The sequence below is a fragment of the Zalophus californianus genome, chromosome 5 (assembly GCF_009762305.2).
Source record: "Zalophus californianus isolate mZalCal1 chromosome 5, mZalCal1.pri.v2, whole genome shotgun sequence".
In the NCBI taxonomy this organism is placed as follows: domain Eukaryota; kingdom Metazoa; phylum Chordata; class Mammalia; order Carnivora; family Otariidae; genus Zalophus; species Zalophus californianus.
This window is the reverse complement of record NC_045599.1, coordinates 75,440,293-75,467,372: the sequence shown is the minus strand read 5'-3', so window position 1 is coordinate 75,467,372 and position 27,080 is coordinate 75,440,293. Positions and strand designations below refer to the sequence as shown.

Genomic DNA, 27,080 nt, shown 5'->3' with positions numbered 1-27,080 from the left:
TTCAGAGCCAGTCAACCTTTCACTGAGCTCTACCTTTGATGTATGAGCTGGTGGCATATGGCTCAGATTTCAGAAGGTCTGATAATTTCAGTGATAATTGCCTAGGTGTAAAAGTGTGGATAATCAATAACGTTATTGTGTCCTGGGTAGTCAATGGGTATACACATTCATATGATTTATAATTCAGGCAAACTGACCAACAGAAGTACCCAGAATGCCTAATGTAGAAGATTAAAAAAGATAAGAAATGTATCAGTAGCCATTTTGCCTTCTCAGGAAAATTCAATGAATGTTTAGATGTGTATTATATAGGGGTGTTTAGTAGAATATTATTAAGTTTGAAAATGCATTTTAGTCATTATTTACATCAACTGAGGGAGAGGTAGTGCAGTCAATATAAAAAAGTGACTAAAAAAGCATTTGGATTTGGCTTTGGATACATTACAGAATTTTTCACTCATCACATTTACCTCTGCTAAACCCTTACTGTAGGGATGAATCACTAAATAGCTCTAGAGAGAAATGGGAGGCACTGGGAAAGTAGCCAAACATATCTTCATTTGACTGGTTGCACAACTCCCATTCATTAAAAAAAGACTGGGGCCATTGGTGTGTCCTTTGTCCACGCAAAAAAAAAAAAAAAAAAAAAGTATATATAGATAGACAATAAAAATATTTATTAAAGTAATGTGTGTACAAGGTTCAAACAAAAAGTAGTAGAGGAAGCCTTATTTTAAAAGGCAATGAATACCTGTCATACTTTTTAAAGCTCCTGTTCCTGCTGGTAAAGGCAAAACCATTTTAATTCTACTAATTCGGTTTCTGTTGTATTACTGATAATCTCCAAACCTTAAAAGAAAATCTTATGTCATTACTTCCCAATGTAGCAAATTTTATACATCATTTATTGACTTTTTGCAGTGATAAAGTAGGAAAAAACAGACTTCCTAGCAGGACAATTCTGGTTCGTAATTGGGTAGAGGTGATCAATCCACCCTCTTTCTCCTTGTGCGGTAACATTTCAAAACTAAGAGCAAAACTGTTCCACCAGTATCATGCTTTTCTTTGGAGAATGTCTTTTATTTCATTGCTAAGGACCCTGCTATTCTAGGCATCAGTGAATTGGGATTCTACAGAGGCAGGAGAATGTTGAAACCAAAGAATACAATGAATATACTGCTTGGCAAGTCAACTGCAACTATTATTTTCTTTTTCAGTCTCTCTTAGCTTGAATCTCAAGCATGTCATTCTAGGAAATGTTTTAGGATTCCCTTATCTATTAAATAATGTTTTTAGTTATAGACTTCCATAGTCTCTAGAACTTCCTGACCTTACTTTCTCACTTGAGTTTCAACTTCACGCATGTCTCTGCCCATGTTTTGGTTTGCACTGCAATTATTCTACCTATAGGACTAACTTGCCTCAGCCTCATTTTTCAACCACTTGGTGATCATAAACCAAAGTATTCTTGCTTTCTACTATGATCTCACTTCATTTCTGTATACATTTAGACATGATATGGTGGAAAGCACTGACTACCAGGAACCAAAACCTAATTTCCAATTCTTACTTTGGATTCGTGGCTTGGGACACATCTAGAAAAAGAGAGGGCTGAATTCAACGAACCCTGAGCGCCCTGAGTATCTGCCCTACTTGACACCATCACAGCAGTTAGCTTCACAGCTCTCATAGCTGACATTTACTCCATCTGCACCACTGTGGACACAGCACTTACTTAAACCAGCTTCTGTTGTCATCACTCAGTGCCCCATCAGAATCATCTATTCAACCAACAAATATTTTCTGAATTCCTAACTGGAGCAAGGTAGCTGCTAGGCTTGAATCCTTATTGAATAAAATACATATTCTAAGTCACAGTCCAGCTCTGCTAGCAACTTCATGTGTGACTTTAGCCCAGCCATTTAGCATATCCGGGTTTCAAATCTGGGATAGTCAAAGTCTTTTTTGTTCAATTGATCTATGAGTCATCAATGACTACAAGTGAGTTCAGTGAAATTCACTTTTTAAAGTTACAAGTAAAGGAAGGAAGTCATATTTTTATAAAAGCAATATGAGTTAGTTTTAAATTATAAATAAAGATGAGTAAAGTCAGTTTCATGAGGAAAGGAGTACAGCCATTTACTGAGTAAATGTATAATCGTTTGTATAATCTCGTTTTCCAGTTTCTATCCATATTTATATATTCAGTTGTGATTATAACTTTGGTCTTGAGAAGAGATCTTGATTTGACAGAGCAAAATATAAAATGTGATCTTGGAAATAAATAATTCCATTGAACACCGCCAACCACAATTACCCTCTTTCTTCAAAGCACCAGTCAGGTTCTAACTCCTCAGCAAGCAGATGAGCATGTACTCTGTGCCAGATCTCTGTGAGCTCCGTGGCATACCAAAATGTGTCAAAAATGACCCCCACCTTCCAGTAGTTTAAACTGCAGGAGTGTGACCAGCACAAAACCCTAGCAGGTCTATAAATGGACATGGCTATCAGTGGAAAGCACTGATACGCTTTCAATGCCTCTCAAAATGCCTCTATCAGTGGCTTTTCAGGAGCAGCCACTGTGCGGCTTCACAGAACAGGGCTGCCAAAGGAAATGGGATGTAAATGTCCTCGACCTTTTTAAATATCAAAAGCTAATATATACATATACCATAATATATACGTATATTATTACATACATACATATAGTATATGTGTAATATACACAAATACATAACATATGTATAATAACTATGCATATGTGTGTTTATGGGCATATGTATAGAAGGTGAGAGAGAGTGAAATGAGGATCCATTCTTGTCATTAGATTGAAATGCTTAATATACATGAAGCGCTTAGAATAATTTTTGGCATATAGTAAGGACCGTAAAAGGATGAGCTATTAGGTTGTGGGAACAATCTAATGCTAAGAAAGGTCAATGAGCTGGCGAGGGTAACAAGTGATTACTGAACTGCTTCAGACTGCCAAGCCTTGACTGTCCCGCCCCTTCCTCCTGGCACATTTGCCTAGCAGAACCTCAGTGGATGGGCTTAGTCCTCTGGAACACAGGGTGGACATGGAACCCAGTTAGGCCAATCAAAGTGCCTCACCTGCTTTGCTATTTTGGGTGGTCGCTCAAATGGCCAGTAACACTGGCCACACTGGATCCCTTGTCTAGATTTTTCTCAAATCTGTCACTGCCCTATTTTTGCCAACAGTGCAAAATTAATTTTTATATGCAAAAGGAAAAAAGATCATCTATAGGGAGAGATGCCATTGCCTGACAAGAGATAATGTCTTTGAGCAAGTTAGATAAGAACCTGAGAATAAAGTAACAAGGGATTTGTAGTATTTTAATATACTTTAACCTCAAGAATTACCTGTAATTTTGTTTTTAACATGTAATCTGTGCAGTCAATTGAGGTTTATGCATAATATTTTTCCTGTGAAAATTTTCTTAGAATTATAACAGTATACAGTCTCTGACTTGTATCTTTTAAAAGCTAGCCACAGATAGGATTTTGCTCTCATTTTGCGAATGGTGAGCACTTGCTCAATTAAATGGTATATATTCTTTGCAATCTCTAAAAAATTATTTTATAACTTTCTTGAGAAATTGTAGTATTAAGTGTTAGAAAATAAAACCCCCAGTGTGCCTGGGTAGCTCAGCCGGTTAAGCATCTGCCTTTGGCTGGGGTCATGATCTCAGGGTTCTGGGATCAAGCCCCACGTTGGGCTCTCATTGGGCTCTCTGCTCAGCAGGGAGCCTGCTTCCCCCTCTGCCTGCCGCTCTGCTGACTTGTGTGCTCTCTCTCTCTCTCTCTCTCTGTCAAATAAATAAATAAAATCTTTAAAATATCTATATAAATAAATAAAACACCCTTATTATATTCTTTTTAAAAACAACAATATAGGGAGTAAATAACCTTGTTTTTTTAAAAAAAACTTTTTCAAAGAAAATGATACTTTTACAATCTTGAATCTGATGAAAGAACAAAAAATTTAGTCTTTCTTGATTTATAAGAAAAGACAGAAGGAGAAGTATTTTTATGTTGTAGAGAACAAAAACCTCAGGAATACTGCTGTCCAGGGCACAAATCTCAAAATCTTTCACGCAACAATTACGTGAAGTACCCCTGAATACGCTGTGCTATGAAAATGCTGAATTAAAAATCTGTGGTGTGTCCCCACTTCACTGCAGGCAAAGGCTGCTACTGCTTTTCTAATGAAGTCTCTTCCCTCAGAAAGCTTTCAGCCAAAAGTAATAGTCCCTTCTCTAACTGCAGATGTTGAGCAATAAGGCATTATCTGAGTCAGTAGAGAAGCTGTTCCCCAGATTTTAGGAGCTAAGTATTACAATAAAAACCCGTCAGTCCTGCAGTCACAGTTTCAATTTAGCCTTGACCCTTAAGCGGGAAATCCACCTGCAGTGTCTTGATTACCCTCTGGCTTCTTTCTCAGCTTTGGACTGCTTTTGCATTACCATCTCCACTGCTATTATTTCCATTAACCAGTTAGTTTCCGGGGCAGAAGAAACCGTAACACTTACAGCTCCTTCACCCTTAATCTGTTTTCAATTGCTCTATCACACAGTCATAACCTGCATTCTGGATTGTTCATCTGTGGATTTTATTAAGCCACTTTTATTAGCAATTAATTTGATAAGCCTACTAGTATAACTAACCCATGCAGGATTTGCGGAGGGAAAAATAGAGACAAAGGAAGACCAATGCCCTAAAAGAATGGGAAATAGATGCAGGATTACACTCTTGAATTAGGAGATTGCTGACTGCACCAGAACAGAGCCACCAGTAAACAGAAAAGTTGTAGTGAGACCCTGTCAGAAGTACTGCTTTGAAAAGATTACTTAAGAGATTAATTCAGAAATGAGAATATCAAAAGTAACCCGAATAAACCAGCAGCGCCCCAGGGCAAGCTGAGCAACCCAGAAAAAGCCAGAAAAGCCAAGTCCTACTTTTAAAACTTTACAGGTACTTCTCAGTGCCTCCCTCCACCCACAAAAACATGGCCCCAGTATCCAAAGAAAAGCAATGACCCTTTATGATGCGTTAATTACTCATCAAAACACAGGCTTGTGACTTTGCGCTGAATGCCTCTCAGTTTGTGAAAATCTGGGGAGCTGGCCTGAGGTTTTTTTCACCAAATGTGAGAAGTCAATGGTTTTCTGTATTTCCCTCCCAGCTTTGCTGAATTTGCACAAGTCTCTCCCCCTCTGTTTCTCCATCTGCACATCAGGGAAATTGCAGCAGCCACCAACCTAATTCATGGGGGTATATGAGTTTTTAAGGAGACAATATTTATATAGTGCTCTAAGCTTCTAGGGAAACTCTGCTATAAAAATACTAACTATTCTCAGGGTACCATTAGCACAGTCTATTGAATAAAATGAGGGCTTTTATTAAGAATACCTAACAAGAAAAATGGTTCTTCAGCAAAAGAGAAAAAAAGCTATTGGGTGTATTACCCTTAAAAACATTAATCTATCCTCTTTCTCAAATTTCTGTTTTAGTATGAATGACAAGAGTGGGGAGTAGGTAAGAACAGATGCAACTCAGGTAAGACTGGCTAGACCCAGGAATACATTTAAATCTGGGTGCCAACTTTAGATTTGACCTTTCAGAAGGAAAGAGACACTTGATGCTTCCTAGATTTAAAATCTAAGTTGGTAAATAAACAAACAGTTGGAGAAATACCTGATGGTAGAGCTCTTTCACTTTTGAATTAAATCATTTTCTTTAGGAGCCTTATTCCACGTTGAAAGCAAAATCTGGAGAGTGCGATAAGGAGATAAAGGGGGACAGGTAGTCCATGTGCTATAGATAGCAAACTACAAGTTGGTGGCTACAGGATTAACATTCAACTCTATACCTCATAGTTAGCCAACGTGTCAATCCCGTTTATTCCATAATACAATCTTTCAAGTCCCTGTTATTATATTATCCCCTGTATTATTTTGCTAGGGCTACCATAACAAAGTATCACAGACAGGGTGGCTTAAACAATGGAAACTTACTTTCTCAACAATTCTAGAGGCTAGTAGTCATATATCAAAGTGTCAACAAAATTGATGTATTCTGAAGCCTTTTTCCTTGGTTTGCAGGTAGCTATTTTCTACTTTGGTTTTCATATGGTCTTTCCTTTGTGTGTCCCTGTGTTCTAATCTCTTCCTTTTATAAGGTCGTCAATCATATTGGATTAAGGCTACCTTGATATCCTCGTTTAACTTGAATTTTCTCTTGAAAGGCCCTATCTTCAAATATAGTCACACTCTGAGGTATTAGTGTTTAGGACCTCAATATATAAATTTAGGGTTGGGGAGAGCACAGTTCAGCACATAACATCCCATTTTACAATGGAGAAAATGAATATAAAGAGAGTAAGTGTTTTTTTAAGGGCTTTAAAATCTTTAAATCAATTATGTGGTGGCATTGGTCTTGAGTCCTCAATTCTGACTCCTTAGTCCTAATTCTTGTGGGATGGAAGGGCCACAAAGGTCTGTGTGGGAGAGGAGCCATACTCAGAAGTCAGAAACGGTTCTGCATGTCTTTGGGAGACAAAATAACTCAGCTGAAGCCAATCATAAAAAAGTCCACTATTTTAAAGAAAAAGGTATAGTTATATATTAGTTCTTGTCATTCACAAGTATCCCTAAATAGGACTAATTAGTCATAGGCTTATAAAAACAATTTAGGAGGAAAAAAAGAATAATTTTGTAGGAATGGCAGGGAGGGAAACAGATTGCTTGGAGATGGTAGGGGGAGGTTTTCATTATTCTTAATTTATCATACCACACCTAGAACTGAGAGTTACTTCTTAAAATATTTTTTTCCAACTCCATGCCAGTTGATAGTTCTATCATATTCCCATGTGTTATTAGAAGATTTTACCCCAGAAAGAAGAGTAGATATTTCCATCTGTTTCTTCCACCACCCCAAACATAAGGCTTATGAAGGTACCTGTTGGGAGGGTCTGAACATCTGGATATAGTTTACCGCCAAATGTTTCAGAAAATACAACAGAGATATCCAAAGAGTGTTCAAGGTATGGAGCCTAGGTGGCAGGTTTAACAGCATTTAGTTGGATCACATTTTCGCAAAATTTATTCTTTACTCCTTTGGCAAAATGACCCCCTCCCTTTCTCCTTTAAAAAAAATAAAATGTTCTCCTGTGAGCATTTTACATTTAGCCTCTATCATTTTTATTCATTTTATCTTGGAAAATCCTTGAGAAAAGGGACATGCCCACCCTCTAGACCAGAAAGACAAAGCAGCCATCATTGGGCCAGTCTCTACTCTTGACCCAACCACTAACCAAGTCACTGAGCCTTGCTTTTTCATCTGTAGTTTGCAAATAATAGCACTGCAGGGCCAGCTTCATGGGTATGCAATAACACAGGGACCCACTCTTAAAAGGGCCCCATGAATGGTTTAATGCTCTGCTGACATGGTATTGAAATTCATTATTTTTAAAAAGATTTTATTTATTTATGTATTTATTTGAGAAAGAGAGGGGGAGAGAGCACAAGCAGGGGGAGGGACAGAGGGAGAGGGAGAAACAGGCTCCCCGCTGAGCAAGGTTCAATCCCAGGACACTGGGATCATGACCTGAGTCAAAAGCAGACTCTTAACCTACAGAGCCACCCAGGTGCCCCTCATTATCACTTTTTTTGAACAAATAGTCTCACATTTTCATTTTGCACTGGATCCCACAAGTTCTGTAGCCAGTTCTACATATCTGCTCTACCTCACAAAGCCTGAAAAACTGCTTTGTCAACTATAGAGTTTTAAAATGTGTCGGTTAAGTCAAAGTTCACTTTCACAGTACAAGAATGCTTGTGTCTTACCCTCAAAAACTCTGATTTAATTGTTCTGGGGTGGAGTGTGGGTACACTTTGGGTATTAGCATTTTTTAAAGTCCCTAGATGGGTAAGAATGTGGAACAGCTAGAAGCTGGCTATAGATTGGTATAACTATTTGGAAAATGAGTGGTTGTATACACTAAACTGAACACACACATATACCATGACCCAGCAATTCCATTTTGGATATATGCCCAACAAAACATTTACAAAGGTTCACCAAAATATTTATAGCAATATCTATGGCAGCACTATTTGCAACAGCCAAAACCTGCAATCATCCTAATGTCCATCAATATTAGAAGAGGTAAATAAATGGTGGCATATCCAAATATGAAGGATTTGGCAACAATGAGAATGACTGTATTACTGCAACTTGCAGACTCTCATAAACCTAGTACTGAGCAGGGAAAAGATAAACAGACACAAAAGAACATAATACACTATTATTTATTTAATGGATATCAATTTCAAAAATAAGCGAAAATATTTTACAGTATTCAACATCAGGACAGGGGTTACTTCTATAGGGAGGTAATGACTAGGAAGAACACAGGGGCTTCTAATAGCTATGAATGTTCTGTTTCTTAATTTGGTAATGGTTATATGGGTATATTCACCTTGTGAAACTTAATTGAGCTAAACACTCATGGTTTGTACATGTTATACTTCAATAACAAGTTAATATTAAAAAATGCCTACATAATTTTAACATGCAGCCAAGGTTGAGAATCCTAAGACTAGACACCTACAATGTCCCTTATGACACTGAACATTTTTGTTATACTTTTCTCAGACCTTTTAAGATTAAGTAACAATAGTAATGCCCTTCATGCTCCCTTGATACCTGTTCTTTTCCCTCTATTCTCTCAGGTTCATCTTCAACACAAAAATCTCCCTCTACACGCTGGAACTACAAGTTTTTTAATCTGGAAGTCCAAAGGTCAGTGATTCAGTCATGTGCAAACTATTTGATCATAGAAACAAGTATTTCTTCATAGCCAAGTATTCACTCACTCATTTGTTCATTCTACATTCCATAGATAATCAATGAAGAGAGGCAAGGAGGTCTTGATGCAGTTACCTGGTACCACTAGATGCACTGGGCTTACACAAGCACACCATCCTGAAGAGAGCAGAGTGAGTATGCCCTGTTTCCTCCAGCTACCCTGGAAATTGCCTTTCTCCTCAGCCCTCATAGCAACAGATAAAAGGCAGTATACTTGCTCTCTGCTGGTAAAGAACATGTTGGAGAAATCTATTCTAAAAACCAACAAAACACCTAACAGTACTCAGGGCTGAATTTATCAACAAAGACCAATAGTGCTGCTTCCATGTTCCACAGCTCTAAGCACCCAGTCTAAATGTGCAAGTCAGGAAATGGTTGCATGGCTGGCATCAGACCCTTTCAGCGCTTTGCTCCTTAGCAAACAATCCGAGAGATTTGCATGAATAAGATCATAAACACAAAGCCACCCCTTGCTGGATGGCACTCAGAACTGCAGGGTACTCAGCTGAATTGCCTCTCATACCCTCAAGGGGACACAATTCTATAGCCTCCCTGAGATCCAAAAACCCAGAGACAACTTGAGCAAACAGGTTCATGACCACAATGAAAGTTTTATGTATTTTACTCAGAAGAAAGGATGCTAATAAAAGCCTAGCTACTGTGGCACACTGATAGCAGATTTAAGGTAATTTTCTTGTGGATTCAAAGGCATAGAAATATGAAATGAGGCTTGCAGCTGATTACATTTTACACTTTACTCTGGTAGCAGAAGTGGCATTTACACTTTAAAGAAAAAGGAATTGCCTTGAAGGCAATTGTGTTTAGAGTCTGTTTAGAGTCCAAAGCACCTCAAGAGGAAAGGAGTCACTTTTATATACTCAAGATGCCAAGGGTGAACTAAAAGCAATAAGGGGTGTGAAAAAAAACTTTAAAAATATCATTTTTTAAAATCCACAAGGTTTAAGTCCGAAAACATAAAATTTCTGGGCACCTGGGTGGCTCAGTGGTTAAGCGACTGCCTTTGGCTCAGGTCACGATCCCGCAGTCCCAGAATCGAGTCCTGCATCAGGCTCCCTGCTCGGCAAGGAGTCTGCTTCTCCCTCTGACCTTCTCCTCTCTCATGCTCTCTCTCACTCTCTCTCTCTCTCTCTCAAATAAATAAAATCTTTTTAAAAAAAAGAGTATTCCAAAACATAAGATTTCTTAGAGAAATTGCCTAAAATTTATGTAAACTTTGCATAACTTCTGCTAGCCAAACTTTCAATCTAAATTTTTCAACCAATAAAATGAAATTATCTCCTAAATTTTTAAAATTTGTAATAAAAGTGCACATAGATTAAATAAAGGAAAATTCTCTTTCTCCCTTTCTCTCTTTCTCTCTCTCTATATATTCCAAAGCAAATATGAGACTATAATATTGCTTTGTAAGTTTTTAAATTTACAATTATAAACTTAAAATTGCAGTTGACTAAATATCAATACAGATATTAATTTACAATGGAGATCAGTACTGGGGAAAGTCTACTCCATTCATTTAAAATTATTTTTTATGTCCAGATATTTTTTAAAGATTTTATTCATTTATTTATTTGAGACAGTGATGAGAGCAGGGGGAAGAGCAGAGGGACAGGGACAAGCATACTCTGTACTGAGCACTGAGCCTGATGTGGGGTTCGATCTCACATATGTCCAGATTTAATAATATTAGTGGAATCTCATTACTCTTCATTAACCTATATTCACTGAATATCTACTATATCTACTATTTATAACACCCTGTCCTTGATGTCATAGGAGATAGAAAGATGTCTAAGCAAGGCCCTTACCTTCAAAGTATTTGTAAGTTCTTTCGGTCAATATCAAAGGAATAATGTGGTATGTGCAATGAATGCTTTAACAGTTCTGATGTAGAGTGACTCTAAAATTAGACAGCGAGGGACAGATTTCTCAACTAGACCTTAAAGAGTGGTCAACTCAGATAACTGCAGTGTCTTCCAGAGAGAAGGAACAATATGAACAAATTCATAAAACAGTGTTCCTCAAAATGGGTCCATTAACAACATGCATCACAATTCCTTTACAAAATGAAAGTATTAGTCATATCCCTACTTCATGTTTTGGATTGAGTAAGCCATTCTAAAGCCCAAGAATATAAATTTATTTTATTTTAATTCTGGTATGGTTAACATACAGTTATATATTGTTATATTTTCAGGTGTATGATATATTGATTCAACAATTCCACACATCACCCAGTGCTCATCACAAGTGCCCTCCTTAATCCCCATCACCTATTTCACCCATTTCCTCCCTCACCTCTCCTAAAAACAACATGTCAAGCAACCATTAGCATCAAGAATAGGATGCAAATAATAGATTCAAATTAAAGACTAATACAGAGAAAAGTAGATGAGGTCTGGGCAAGTAGCTTCAGATGGTTGACTGGAAAAAGAGTATGGACTTCTTTTGTAAAAAAGGGAAACAAATCCTTTGAGCAGAGGAATAAGGAGATCAAAGTTGTGTTCACTGATTGGGCAGTGGTGTGAAGGACAGAGTGGCGTGGGCAGAGGAAAAATGAGATGGCTACTCCAGTTGCCCAGATGTGAGGGAATATGTTCAGATGGGGACGGAAGGTGAGGTAACAGAGGATATTGAGAAAATTAAAAACAGACTGATATTCACAACATGAAATAGAAAAGCCTCATGTCACTCTATCACCATGTTCAGAGCAAGACATTGGCTAGGCTGTGGCTGTTTCCCCTCATTTGACTAGTATCACCTTTCTTTAAGAGTTGCTATTTCTTTAACAGTGTGAATTCCACCACCATTAATTCCCCCTTTCAGATAAAAATTATTAAGAATCCCAATAACCCAATCACTAAATTTCCTTGTTTTTTTTTTTTATTGAGACATTGACATATAACACTATATAAGTTTAAGGTATGCAGCTTATTAGTTTGATACATATATGTATTACAGTATGATTACCATTATGGGAATAGATAACACCTCTATTATGTTTCATAATTATGTCTTATTTGTGATGACAATTAGGTCTAGTCTCTTAGCAAATTGAAGCCTTATAAAATGGTATTGTTGAGTAATTCACTATGCTATGCATTAGATCTCCAGGTCTTATTCACCTTCTAGTTGCAACTTTGTACTCTTAAATAACACCTCCATACGCTCTTCCACCCCCCAGCTCCTGGCAACCATCCTTCTACTCTGTTTCCATGAGTTCAGCTATTTTTAGATTCCACAAAGAAGTGAAATGCTACATTATTTGTCTTTCTATGTCTGACTTATCTTACTTAATGTAATGCCCTCTTCTTGATGGCATTCCATTGAGATCAAGACTGTACTTCCCTAAATCCCCCCTTGGGAGTCATCAAAAACAAGCCCAAACCCAATAAAAAGCCAATCCAACACCCCTCACTGAAATGTTTCTCAAGTTTCTCTAGAGTCTTCCTTGCTATAGCAAGCTAAATAAACCTAACTTTGACCACAGGTATATTCCACAGTGGACTTCAATACATAGGATATCAAGAAAGACAAATCAACACTAAATGGTTAATTGAAGAAGATAACAAAATAACTTTAATGTATGAAGCCTGAGTAAATATAACAATACTGTGAAAGAAAAAGATATCAGAAGTATGAGCTAATTTTAGACTTGATAAACTTGAAGGGAGAGCATCACCTTCCACAGAAAATTTTAAGCAGACAACACCTTTATGGGCTACCAGCAGCGGAGGAGACATCAAGGTGAGGTAGAGATAAAGCACCGTTGCACAAAGAGGTGCTTTATCTCCACCTTTAACCTGACAAAATACCCCCCTCCTTTTCTAGCCCTGTACCCCTTTCAAAGATTCTTATTAAGGCATCCTCAGTGGTTTCTGACTCAGCACATTTTTGCACAGCATCAATGGGGAGATCAAAAAGTCATTATCTAGGTTATGTTATTTGGCTTTAAAAAGGAAGGAACTCCTACCCTTTATGACAACACAGATGAACCTGGAGAATACTCTGGTAAGTGAAATAAGCCAGACACAGATAAATACTGCATGATCTCATTTATGTTTAGAACCTTAAAAAAAAAAAATAGAACTCATAGTAGTGAGAATGGTGGTTACGAGGGGCTGGTGGTGGGGTAATTGAAAGATTTTGGTGACAAGATACGACATTTCAGTTATAAGATAAGTTCTGAAGATCTAATATACAGATGGTGACTATGGTAAATAATAAGGTATTGTGTATTTGAAATTTTCTAAAAGTAGATCTCAAGTGTTCTTAATACACACAAAAATATTATATGAGGTGACAGATATGTTAATTTGCTTAATCGTGGTTAACATTTCACAATATATACACATTTCAAAATATCACATTGTAGATCTTAAATATATATGTTTGTCAGTTATAGTTCAATACAGTTGTGGGAAAAGAAAGTCAATGAAACCAATGACCTAGTCTGTCTATTCTGTTGTATTCTCAGCACTAGGTCTTGCACATTATATAAGCACTCAATACATATGTGTTCAAAAAGTAAAGAGGAAAAATAGAATCCAAGGGTGCTCATCCACAGTATACTAAGAATTTGGTCTCCTTCTCCTCTCTGCTCAACTGTGGGAGTAATGGACAGAGTTCCCGGTGACAGGAATGAATACATACAGATGATTTCAAGAATTTTAGAATTGAATGCAACAGAAACCTAGAAGACATCAGGTACACAGGATCTAAGGGAATATCAAAATTCAAAATATGCAGCTTAGACCAACAGATGTGGGTTCAAATCCCAGTTTTACCACTTCATATCCCAGGAAACACACTTAAATTCTCTGAGCCTCCATTTTTCAACAGTGAAGTGGTTAAAACAACACCTACCTCATAGAATTGTGGTGAGAATTACATAAGCCCATTTATGAAAAGCCCTCGGCACAGTGCATAAGACATGGTTGGTGATTAATAAATGATGGTAAAATGGGGCACATGGGTGGTTCAGTCCATTAGAGTCCAACTCTTGATTTTGGCTCAGGTCATGATCTTGTGGTTGTGAGATAGAGCTCTGCATAGGGCTCCACGCTGAGCATGAAACCTGCTTAGGATTCTTTCTCTTTCTGCCCGCCCCAGCCCCCCACAGCTCAGGCATGCATGCACATGCTCTCTAGTTCTCTAAAATAAATGAGTAAATAAATAAATGTAAAAAAAAAAAAAAAACCCACAGCAACAATGAGATACCACCTTATACCTATCAGGATGGCTTCTATTGATAATAATGAGTGTTGGCAAAGATGTGGAGAAACTGGAACCCTCATGCATTGCTAGTGGGAATGTAAAATGTTGAAGCCACTAATGAAAACAGTATGATGGTATGAAAATTAAAAATATAATTGCCACATGATCCAGCAATTCCACATTTAAGTGTATACACAAAAGAATTGAAAGCAGAGTCTCAAAGAGATACATGAATACCTCTGTTCATAGAAGTATTATTTACAATATCCAAAAGGTAGAAGCAACTGAAATATCAGTGGATGAATGGATAAAGAAAAGGTGGCATATATAAGCAATAAAATACTATTTAGCTTTAAAAAGGAAGGAAGTCCTGGTGGATGAATCTTGATGACATTATGCTAAGTAAAATAAACCAATCACAAAAGGACACATAGTATATAATTCCATTTAAATGAGCTACGTAGCATAGTGAAATTCTTAGAGACAGAAAGTAGAATGGTGATTTCCAGGGACTAGAAGGAGGGAAAATGAAGAACAAGTTGTTTAATGGATATATAGTTTTAGTTTAGCAAGATGAAAAGAGTTCTGGAGATTGGTTGCACAACAATGTCAATGTATTTAACATTACTGAACTGTATATTTAAAAATGGTTAAGACGATCAGTTTTATATTATGTACATTTTACCACAATTTAAAAAAAACAGCAATAACACATGACAAGGGAGAAAAATGAGTTGTGTCCTCCACACATCACCCTCACTCAGAGATGGGCCAGTGTCCATAACTGCCCAATATTCAGTCTCTTCAGAGCAGTGACCTGCCGCTATGGTTTGTAGACTCTATGAAGAGTGTGACCAGGTAACAAGCGAGGCACTTAAGTAACTTTAGGAAAAGCTGTTGTCCTCAGAATCATTTCCCAGAGAAAATGAACACCTGGCTTAGGAGTCCAAAACAGGAAGAACAGGGAGCTGAGGATTTTAAAGTAGTTAGAAAGATGGGCAGGTGTCATGGAAAGAATATGATGCAAGAAAATGTAAACTTCAGGAGACAGTTTGAAGGTAGAGAGTTTCAAACTAAAGTAAATGATGAGGGAAGTAAGCCACACTTTTACAGGTCATTCAAGAGGCCAGAAGGTAAGATACACCTGAGAGGGAATAACAGCTAGTTTCTGTATTCTGACCTGAGCCATCAGGCTCCATTCTTCCTGGTTGCTATGGAAAATTACCTACCTGCTAGTTTCTCAGGCATACTGACACACGGGGTTTGGGGGGGGGGGGAATCAAGTTTGGTGACTAGATGGCCAATGCTGGACTTGGAGAGAATATTTTCATTATGTTGGCAGGATTCAAAGTTACATTCATTAAAGAGATCAAACAGAGTGAAATGAAAAATAGAGGGAAAAGCTAGTGATAATTCTTTTAAGAAAGTTGTTTTGAAAGAAAAGAGAAACAAGGTATTAGTCTTAGAGGTCAGCAGGGACAATCATGAAAGATAGCTATGTTTTCTTTCCCTCTGTGGTAGGAAACCTAAGCCACAGAACCTGTGAATATGTTACCTTATATGGCAAAAGAGACTCTGCTGGTGTGAAAAAGGTCAAGGAGCTTGAGATGGGAAGATTACCTGGGTAGACCCCATCTAATCACATGAATCCTTGTAAGTGGAGAACTTTTCCAGACTGGCTCAGAGATGCTATCTTGCTGGCTTTGAGGATAGAGGAATGGGGCCATGAACCAAGAAAGGCAGGTAATCACTAGACTGAAAAGACAGGGAAACAGAATCTACGCTAAGGGCTCCAGAAGGAATCAATCCTGTTAACACAATGATTTTAGCCAAGTGAGGCCTGTATTGAACATTTGACCTCCAAAATTAAGATAATAAATTTGAATTGTTTTAAGCCAGTACATTTATGGTAAATTGTTACCACAGAAATAAGAAATAAGACACTTCTTCACAAGTAAGCTTTATCAAAATTGCAATAATAAAATTGTAGCAGGGTATAAAATCATGTGACATGGTAAGGTATTAACTAAAGCATTATATCACGGTTAATAAATACACCCAAAATATATCCAAGGGCTAGACATCTACCAGTTATTCTAGTCCTGAAAATACATACTTACTATTCTTAGGTATCTTGAGAATGGAAATTTATTCATCTTAAATAACTAAAAGTAACACACAAAAGAAAAAAAACATCTTTGAACTAAGGAAACTTTGCTTCTGAATCAGGGTGCATCTGTCATTTACTAAAATTTAACTACTGAGTGCCTTCCCTGTGTCCTGCTCTATAGAAGGCTGTGGTGACAGAAGACAAGATGCTCTCTAAGAGCTTGCATGCTTATATTCTAGTGGTGTACTATAACAATAAAGAAATAAGCACATAAAAATATGTCACATAATGCTAAGTGGCTAGAAGAAATATGAAATGGAATTCAGGAACATAGGGTGACTAAAGGGGACACTAATACAAAAAGGGTGGCCAGAAAAGTCTGAACATGTGACCTCAAAGATGCTACCTGAATAAAGTAAAAGAAGTATATGCATATTTAGGGACATGTGTTCCAGGTAGAACAGTAAGTGCAAAGGTCCTAGGATGAGTATACACTTGACAAGCTAAAAGAATAGTATGAAGTCCCACGTACATATCACAAAGAGAACAGGAAAAGCTGTAGGAAATGAGCTCAGAAATAAATGAATGGGGAGGTAGACGACATAGGAATGATAGGTCATTTTTAAGACTTTAGCTTTTACCCTGAGAGGTGAAGTCATTAGAAATAAGATTTTGAACAAAACCATGACATGATTCAAGCTAAGTATTAAAAGAATCACTCTGAGTGCTACGGTGAAACTAAATGGGAAGCGGGGGCGAAAATACAAGAATCCAGTTAGAATGGAGGTATTGGTGACTTGGACTACAGTGTCATCTTAGAGGAAGTGGTTGTGTTCTGAAGCTGACAGGGTTTGCTGTTTGGTTGTGGATTATGAAGGATATTAAGCAGTTAACCGTGACTTCAAGATGTGGGACTTAAAATCCTGGAAAACAAAATTGCCAATCTGCAGATATCCTTACAAGATAGGTTATGGTCCACTACCACTTGGCTCTAGGGAAACATTCCAAATCATCTTGCCAAATTCTAGCCACACTTTCCTGCTGCCCTCCCTAATGGCTTTGCCTTTGTGGTCCACTCCAGACGTTCCATTATCTGTGCCCCACAGACTCCAAGGATGAGATCAAGCCCTCTTGGTATTGCCTTCATTCAGCATGAAGGTTGGAAAAGGAGAAGAAACATATTTTTCTCTACTCCTTGCAAAGCCCCTTCAAAGTATTTTCTACTAATTAATCAAAAATAAATTTCTGGCTGCTCTTGATGGTGATAAGCCTGTGAAAAACTCAGATCCTAAAGATGTATAGGGTATATCTAGTTCCTTTGTTAAAAACATGGTGACACTTTTCCACAACATTCTCAGCACTGAAGCTTTAACCAAAATTTGGAGGTAATAAGTAAAGTCCCCTCCTGGATCATGCTAAATATATGTGATATCATATAAACAATAAAATAACAACTAAAATTTAAATTTTTAATTTATTAAGTAAGTCAAATTCAAAAAGTGACTTATCCCCTAATGTAAAAATAGGAAAAATAAAAATAGACCATTTACAAAAAAACCCCAGTATATAAATATGCAATAACTACATGAAAAAATCATGTTAATATGAAAAGAATGCAAGGAGATAATGTCCACATATTAAATTGGATATGATCAAAAGAATCTCCACATTACTTTCATATACAACTTTAGATTAGAATAAATTCTATTAATTAGCATGAACTCACAGATTCTAAAAATGTATTTTTTAAAAAAAATTAGGAATGACGAAAAGATGGTGGAGGAGTAGGGGCACACTATTTCAACCGGTACCCAGAATTGAGCTGGATATCTACCAGACCACTCTGAACACCCATGAAATCAGCCTGAGATGTAAGAAGATATATCTGGATCTCTACAAACAGAATATCGCGGGTGGTTGGTTTGGAGGTATGAAGCGGGGAGCCATGATTCTGTAGGCACATATCTGAAGATAAACAGAAGGGGAAGGGAGCCATGGGGATCCTACACCACTGGTGAGCAAAAGCCTCTCTTGCTGGGGACAGGGCACAGACTCAAAGACCAGTAGCAGCAGGGAAAGGACATTAGGGCAGCCCCCCACCCCAACTGAAACCTGGAGCAGTGGGGCCCCATGTGCAAACTGGGGCCGGCTGGTGGTGTTAGAAGCACTAAGGGCAGAGATGTACCTCCATGCCCCAACCTGGAGGCAAGGACTGGGAGCCCTGCTGAGGGGTGTACAATCCAGGACACTACAGTTTATAGCAGCACAGAGCACTCACTGAAGAACAGACTGCAATCTCTGTTCTTAGGCAGAGGGTTGGAAACTATCTCTTCGGCTCTGACTCTTGCAAGAGACCCGGAAAGCGGCCAGGGAAAGCCGCCAGAGAACAAAAGCCCCCCAAAACCGGTTCTCACTGAGCCCATCCCCCCCATAGGGGGCAGGGCAACTCTGCCCAAACAGGGTTGCCTGAGTAACAGCACAGCAGAACCCTCCCCCAGAAGACAGTCTGGGAGAACAAGAGGCTGACAACCCTAAAGTCCCTATAAAATAGTTGCATCTTGCTTGGATTGTGGTCAATAATTTGGACTCTGTACATTCCCTCAACCACCCCTCAACAGAATGACTAGGAGGAGGAACTCCCAAAATAGGGAAGACTCAGAGACTGTGACTTCTGCCACAGATTTACAAATGGATACAGATAGAACCAAGATGTCAGAAATGGAATTCAGGGTAGCAGTTCTGCAGACAATAGCTAGAATGGGGAAACTGATTAATGGCAACATAGTCTGTAAGGGCAGAAATGAAAGCTGAACTGGCAGAACTTAAAAATACTATCAAAGAGATCAAATCTAATCTAGATGATCTAACAACTAGGGTAAGCGAAGCAGAAGAATGAATTAGTGATCTAGAAGACCAATTGATAGAAAATAAGGGAAACGAGGAGGCTGGGGAAAAACAACTCAGAATCCATGAAAACAGAATCAGAGAAATAAGTGACACCATGAAACGTCCCAATATCAGAATTATTGGGATCCCTGAGGGGGTGGAGAGAGAGAGAGGACTAGAAGATATATTTGAGCAAATCATGCTAAGAACTTCCCTAATCTGGGAATGAAACAAACATTCGTGTCCTAGAGGCAGAGAGGACCCCTCCCAAGATCAAGGAAAACAGGCCAATGTTCCGGCATATAGTAGTAAAACTCACAAATCTTAGAACCAAGGAAACCATCTTTAGGGCAGTTAGGGGGAAGAGATTCCTTACGTACAGAGGGAGGAACATCAGAATAATATCAGACCTATCCCCAGAGACCTGGCAAGCCAGAAAGGCCTGGCAAGACATATTCAGGTACTAAATGAGAAGAACATGCAATCAAGAATACTTTATCCAGCAAGACTGTCATTTAGAATGGATGGAGAGATGCAGAGCTTCCAAGACTGACGGAAGCTGAAAGAATGTGTGACCACTAAACTGGCCCTGCAAGAAATATTAGGGGGGTTCTATAAAAGGGGAAAGACCCCAAGAGTGATATACAACAGAAATTTACAATCTATAGAAACAAGGTCTTCACAGGCAACAAGATGACATAAATTTATATCTTTCAATAATCACTCTCAATGTAAATGGCCTAAATGCTCCCATAAAATGGCACAGGGTTGCAGATTGGATAAAAAGACAGGACCCATCCATATGCTGTCTACAAGAGACTCATTTTGAACCTAAAGATACATCCAGACTGAAAGTAAAGGGATGGAGATCCATCTTCCATGCCAACAGACCTCAAAAGAAAGCTGGGGTAGAATTCTTATATCAGACAAAATAGATTTTAAGCTAAAGACTGTAGTTAGAGACACAGAGGACACTATATCATTCTTAAAGGGTCTGTCCAACAAGAAGATCTAACAATTGTAAATATCTACACCCCTAACATGGGAGGAGCGATCTACATAAGCCAACTGTTAACCAAAATAAAGAGTCATATTGATAACAATACGTTAATTGTAGGAGACCTCAATACTCCACTCTCAGCAATAGACAGATCATCTAGGCGGAAAATCAACAAAGAAACAAGAGCTTTGAATGACACACTGAACCAGATGGACCTCATAGATATATACAGAACATTCCACCCTAAAATAACAGGATACTCATTCTTCTCGAGTGCACATGGAACTTTTTCCAGAATAGACCACATACTGGGTCACAAATTAGGTCTCAACCAATACCAAAAGACTGAGATTATTCCCTGCATATTCTCAGACCATAATGCTTTAAAACTGGAACTCAATCACAAGAAAAAATTTGGAGGAAATTCAAACACTTGGAAGCTAAAGACCACTCTGCTCAAGAATGTTTGGGTCAACAAAGAAATCAAAGAAGAATTTAAACAATTCACGGAAACCAATGAGAATGAAAACACATCGGTCCAAAACCTATGGGATACCGCAAAGGCGGTTCTAAGGGGGAAATACATAGCCATCCAAGCCTCACTCAAAAAAATAGAAAAATCCTGAATTCACCAACTAACTTTACACCTTAAAGAACTAGAGAGAAAGCAACAAACGATGCCTAAGCCACATATTAGAAGAGAAATAATTAAGATTAGAGCAGAGATCAAGGAATTAGAAACCAGAAACACAGTAGATCAGACCAACAAAACTAGAAGCTGGTTCTTTGAAAGAATTAATAAGATCAATAAACCACTGGCCAGACTTATCCAAAAGAAAGGAGAAAGGACCGACATTAATAAAATTATAAATGAGGGACACCCGGGTGGCTCAGTGCGTTAAGTGTCTTCCTTCGGGTCAGGTCACGATCCCAGGTTCCTGGGATCGAGTCCTGCATCAGGCTCCTTGCTTGGCGGGGAGTCTGCTTCTCTCTCTGTCTGCCACTAAACCCACTTGTGCATGCTCTCTCTCTCTGACAAATAAATAAATATTAAAAAAAGAGCTCCAGTCTTTAAAAAAAATAAAAATAAAAAAATAAAATTATGAATGAAAGGGGAGAGATCACGATTAACACCAAGAAAATAGAAACAATTATTAGAAATTATTATCAACAAGTATACGCCAATAAATTAAGCACCCTGGAAGAAATGGAGGCCTTCCTGGAAACTGATAAATTGCCAAGACTGAAACAGGACGAAATTGACAATTTGAATAGGCCAATAACCAGTAACAAGATTGAAGCAGTGATCAAAAACCTCCCAAAAACCAAGAGTCCAGGGCCTGATGGATTTCCTGGGCAATTCTACCAAACATTCAAAGAAGAAATAATACCTATTCTCCTGAAGCTGTTTCAGAAAATAGAAACAGAAGGAAAGCTCCCAGACTCATTCTATGAGGCCAGCATTACCTTAATGCCCAAACCAGGCAAAGACCCCACCAAAAAGGAGAATTTCAGACCGATATCCCTGAAGAATATGGATTCCAAAATCCTCAACAAAATCCTAGCTAATAGGATCGAACAATACATTAAAAGGATCATCCACCATGACCAAGTGGGATTTATCCCAGGGACGCAAGGGTGGTTCAACATTCGCAAATCAATCAATGTGATAGAACACATTAATAAGAGGAGAAGAACCATATGGTCCTCTCAATTGACGCAGAAAAAGCATTTGACAGAATACAGCATCCTTTCTTGATTAAAACTCTTCAGAGTATAGGGATAGAGGGAACATTCCTCAAGTTCATAATATCCATGTATGAAAAGCCCATAATGAATATCATCCTCAATGGGGAAAAGATGAGAGTCTTTCCCTTAAGATCAGGAACACGTCAGGGATGCCCATTCTTGCCACTATTGTTCAACATAATACTAGAAGTCCTAGCAAAAGCAATCAGACAACAAAAAGAAATAAAAGGTATTCAAATTGGCAAAGAAGAAGTCAAACTCTTTCTCTTCGCAGATGACAGGGTACTTTATGTGGAAAACCCAAAAGACTCCACCCCCAAACTACTAGAACTCATACAGCAATTCAGTAATATGGCAGGATACAAAATCAATGCACAGAAATCAGCTGCTTTCTTATACACTAACAATGCAACTGTACAAAGAGAAATTAGAGAATCAATTCCATTTACAATAGATTCCATTTACAAAACCATAAGATACCTCGGAATAAACCTAACCAAAGAGGTAAAGGATCTATACTCTAGGAACTACAGAACACTCATGAAAGAAACTGAAGAAGACACAAAAAGATGGAAAAATATCCCATGCTCATGGATCAGAAGAATAAACATTGTTAAAATGTCTATGCTACCCAGAGCAATCTATACTTCAACGCCATCCCAGTCAAAATTCCAATGACATTTTTCAAAGTGCTGGAACAAACAATCCTAAAATTTGTATGGAATCAGAAAAGACCCCGAATCGCCAAGGAAATGTTGAAAAAGTAAAACAAAGCTGGGGGCATCACGTTGCCTGATTTCAAGCTATATTACAAAGAACTGATCACCAAGACAGCATGGTACTGGCACAAAAACAGACATATAGACCAATGGAACAGAATAGAGAGCCCAGATACGGACCCTCAATTCTATGGTCAACTAATCTTCAACAAAGCAGGAATAAATATGCAATGGAAATAAGAGTCTCTTCAATAAATGGTGCTGATAAAATTGAACAGCCATGTGCAGAAGAATGAAACTTGACCATTCTCTAACACCATACACAAAGATAAAGTCAAAATGGATGAAAGACCTCAATGTGAGACAGGAATCCATCAAAATCCTAAAGGAGAACGTAGGCAATAACCTCTTTGACATCAGCCACAGCAACTTCTTTCAAGATACATCTCCAAAAGCTAGTGAAACAAAACCAAAAATGAACTTTTGGGACTTCATCAAGATAAAAAGCTTATGCACAGCAAAGGAAACAGTCAATGAAACAAAGAGGCAACCCACAGAAAGGGAGAAGATATTTGCAAATGACACTAAAGATAAAGGGCTGGTATCCAAGATCTATAAAGAACTTCTCAAACTCAACACCCAAAAAACAAATAAATCAAAAAATGGGCAGAAGACATGAACAGACACTTCTCCAAAGAAGACATACAAATGGCTAACAGACACATGAAAAAATGTTCATCATCATTAGCCATCAGGGAAATTCAAATCAAAACCACATTGAGATACCACCTTACACCAGTTAGAATGGCAAAAATGGACAGGGCAATAAACAACAAATGTTGGAGAGGTTGTAGAGAAAGGGGAAACCTCATACACTGTTGATGGGACTGCAAGTTAGTACACCCACTTTGGAAAACAGTGTGGAGGTGCCTCAAAAAATTAAAAATACAGCTACCCTATGACCCAGCAATTGCACTACTGGGTATTTAGCCCAAAGACACAGATGTAGTGAAAAGAAGTGCCATATTCACCCAATGTTCATAGCAGCAATGTCCGCAATAGTCAAACTGTGGAAAGAGCCAAGATGCCCTTCAATAGACAAATGGATAAAGAAGATGTGGTCCATATATACCATGGAATATTACTCAGCCATCAGAAAGGATGAATACTCAACTTTTACATCCACATGGATAGGACTGGAGGAGATTATGCTAAGTGAAATAAGTCAAGCAGAGAAAGTCAATTATCATATGGTTTCACTTATTTGTGGATCATAAGAAATAGCATGGAGGACATTAGGAGAAGGAAGGGAAAAATGAAGTGGGGGAATCAGGGGGAGAGATGAACCATGAGAGACTATGGATTCTGAGTAACAAACTAAGGGTTTTAGAGGGGAGGGGGGTGGGGGAATGGGTTTTCCCGGTGATGGGTATTAAGGAGGGCATGTACTGCATGGAGCACTGGGTGTTATATGAAAACAGTGAATCATGGATCAGTACATCAAAAACTAATGATGTACTGTATGTGACTAACATAATAAAATAAAAAATTTTAAAAAATTGGAAATGACAAAATATTCCTAGGGATTTTCATTAGAGTATTAAATGTAAACATAATCATTTGGAATAAATACTTGGAATCCATATGAAAGGTCAATAGGAGAGGATTGGTTAAATCAATTATAGAATACCCATACAATGGAATAGTATATATCTATTAAAATATTATGTATATGTGTATATATGCATCAAAAATATTCATAGTGTATTGCTAATCAAAATCAAATTGTAAAATAATTATAATGTGATCACAGACATGGTGTACATAGATTATGGAATTAGTATAAATGTATACATGCACCAACTACCAATATCATTAGTAGCTTTTGTTGACTTTATGCTCTAAATATTTCTATTAAGTGTAAATTTTGTTTAATGAAAAAACATCAGTGAAACTTACACAGATGTTGTCAGAAAATTTAAACTGGCTTAAGAAAATGTGGGATAATGATGGCAAAACAAGGGGAATACAAAATTACCTACACAGGTTGACTGAAAATAAGTAGAAAAAAAAATTTTGAGTAGGAAAAACCTATAATACATTGAAATATTCATTATAATCATCTCTTGGTAATTCTTTCTTTTACAGTTTTTATATTTCCTACATCAAGCATATATTAAATCCATTGTTAAAAAAGTTACTGTTTATCTCTCTGACTTATTTTACCATATGATTTCACTTACATGTGGAATCCAAAAAAAAAAAAAGGCAAAAACCAAAAAATAAATGAATAAACAAACCAAAAGCACAAACAGACCCACAAATACAGAAAACAAACTTTTGGTTGCCTGAAGGGAGGAGGGATAGGCAAAGTGGGTGAAGGGGAGTGGGAGGTATGGGCTTCTAGTTATGAAACGAGTAAGTCTTGGGGATAAAAAGGCACAGTACAGGGAATATATTCAAAGGTATTAATAGGGTTGCATGGTGACAGATGGCAGCTACGCTTGAGGTGAACATAGTATTATGTATAAATATGTTGAACCACTATGTTGTACACTTGAAACTAAGGTAACATTGTGTGTCAACTACACTTCAATTTAAAAAAAAAACATTATTTTAAGGCTTTATGTTGTTCCTATTGTTCTACTTGTCTCCTTAGCTGCATTCATTTGTGAACTTAGAACTGGGAAAGTAAATGATTTTTATTGTTTGCCCCCCCTTTTTTTACACCCCCCACTGCTGTAATTATGAAAAAGCTTGCAACTAATTGATTTCCCACTTTATCTTTGCCTTTCTACCAAAGGTTTGGTAGAAATTCAGCCCTTATTGTTACTTGTTTCTAAATCTTCTATTATGACCTAGCATGTTTGTTTGGGATTAGGATTCATTATTTTGAAATATGAGCATTAATCACAACAGAAAATTATTCAGGTGGAAGTAGCAAAATCTCTGTTTTTATAACGCAATGTTTAATATTGATATCTACAAAAAGATTTCTGTGTGGAAAGGATACCATCTAACAAAAGAGACAAAGATGAGGTCTCTGACATACCAAGGAAAAAAACAGGAGACATGATTATTAAGACTTAGCAGGAGGGAGATATAGCTCTGAGTCACCAAACTAGATTAGGTCCTCGAGGAAATCTGTAAAATTAAGTCTATAAAAGCTGGCCCAGCTGGTTAATTAGCACACTGTACAGCAGATTATGTTTTATAGTTTGATTTTGAAATTCAAAGCTACAACCTAATAAGTCAAGCCAATTATATTACCAAGGACTTGATGACTTCTTCCTTCTTATATGAGCTCACCACCAATTGCTAAACTTGCATTTATACACAGTAAGGGCCATTTTTGTTATGTGTCTGATTTCTCAAACCTTCATGTTAAAGCATCATCAGTGGACAGGGAAACGCTTCCAGAACTGCTAACCCACAGAACACTATGCTCAGACCCCAACCAGTGCCAAATGAAGGAAATGATTCATTTACTAAAGTTGTAATTACAGCTACAAAACAGCTGGTTATGGGTTCTTTCTCCAGGCCTGAGCTACTTCCTAACATCTGTTGTTAGTGTGAGTACAGAATGCACTGGCATATTCTTAAGTATCCTCTCCTAGACAGGAAAAATATGTATTTCAGTGGGCTTAGGGTGATCAGTTTAGAAAATGAACAATAAATAGATTAAATGTTGGGGGGCCGAGATGACCAATATGAGAACTTGAACAGGATCAAATACTGGTGATCTTGTGACATCTTTCAATTAACACCAAAAACCCACTGTCAAGTACATCATACTAAAATGGTCTCCATTGCTCATCAGTTCTAAGCTCCTGCAGCTGCTATTGCTATTCTCCAATTGCTTTGGCTCTCCACTTCCATGTCATTACAGAGCCTGTGCGTTTGCTTTATATAATTCATACGCATCTCTCTCTCTCTCTCTCTCTCTGACACACACACACACACACACACACACACACACACAGATAAACTTTTAATCTTTTCCTGAATATGATCTGCATTTTTCCCATTTATTTTTATTTTCTCATGCTGTTTCATTAGCTTAAAATGTCTGTTACCTTTGCCCTGCCACCTCCTTCTGTCAAAATCTTATTTATTCTTACCCACCATGCAAACAAGCCTTTTCCATGAACACTGTCCTCCTTGTTTCCAGTTGGATGTTGTTGCAAAATGAATCAGTATAATGTAGTTGTCAAGAAAGATTGTTGGATCCCCTTTGCATAAATTCAATTGTTTTAGCACTTCTTACCTGCATCATGTTGGGCAAATTACCCAACCTCCCTTTGTCAGTTTTCTTATCAATAAAACAGGAAAATAAATTTATCTTCTGTAAGAATAAAATGAGATAATACTTACCCATTCCCTAAAACAGTGACTGGCAGGTACTAAGTGCTCAAAAAGCTTTTCATTAGTTTCTACAGCACAAAACTCTCTCTACCCAAAGCTGTATTTGTGGACAGAATATTTGAAGACT

The 27,080-nt window shown here is 37.7% G+C and overlaps 1 long non-coding RNA gene across 2 annotated transcripts in view; it reads left to right on the top strand.

Annotated features, from left to right (window-relative positions):
* The first annotated feature begins 5,534 nt into the window (after nt 1-5,534).
* The window catches only part of LOC113929252, an 82,269-nt gene continuing 60,723 nt past the window's right edge, over nt 5,535-27,080 (top strand). The window contains exons 1-3 of one of the 2 annotated variants that reach the window (XR_003522138.2): nt 5,535-5,577; nt 8,754-8,823; nt 8,924-9,020. This is a non-coding gene — a long non-coding RNA (uncharacterized LOC113929252). Of the gene's footprint in view, nt 5,578-6,005; nt 6,123-8,753; nt 8,824-8,923; nt 9,021-27,080 lie in introns of those variants that run through there. The other variant, XR_003522139.2, reaches the window with a different exon arrangement.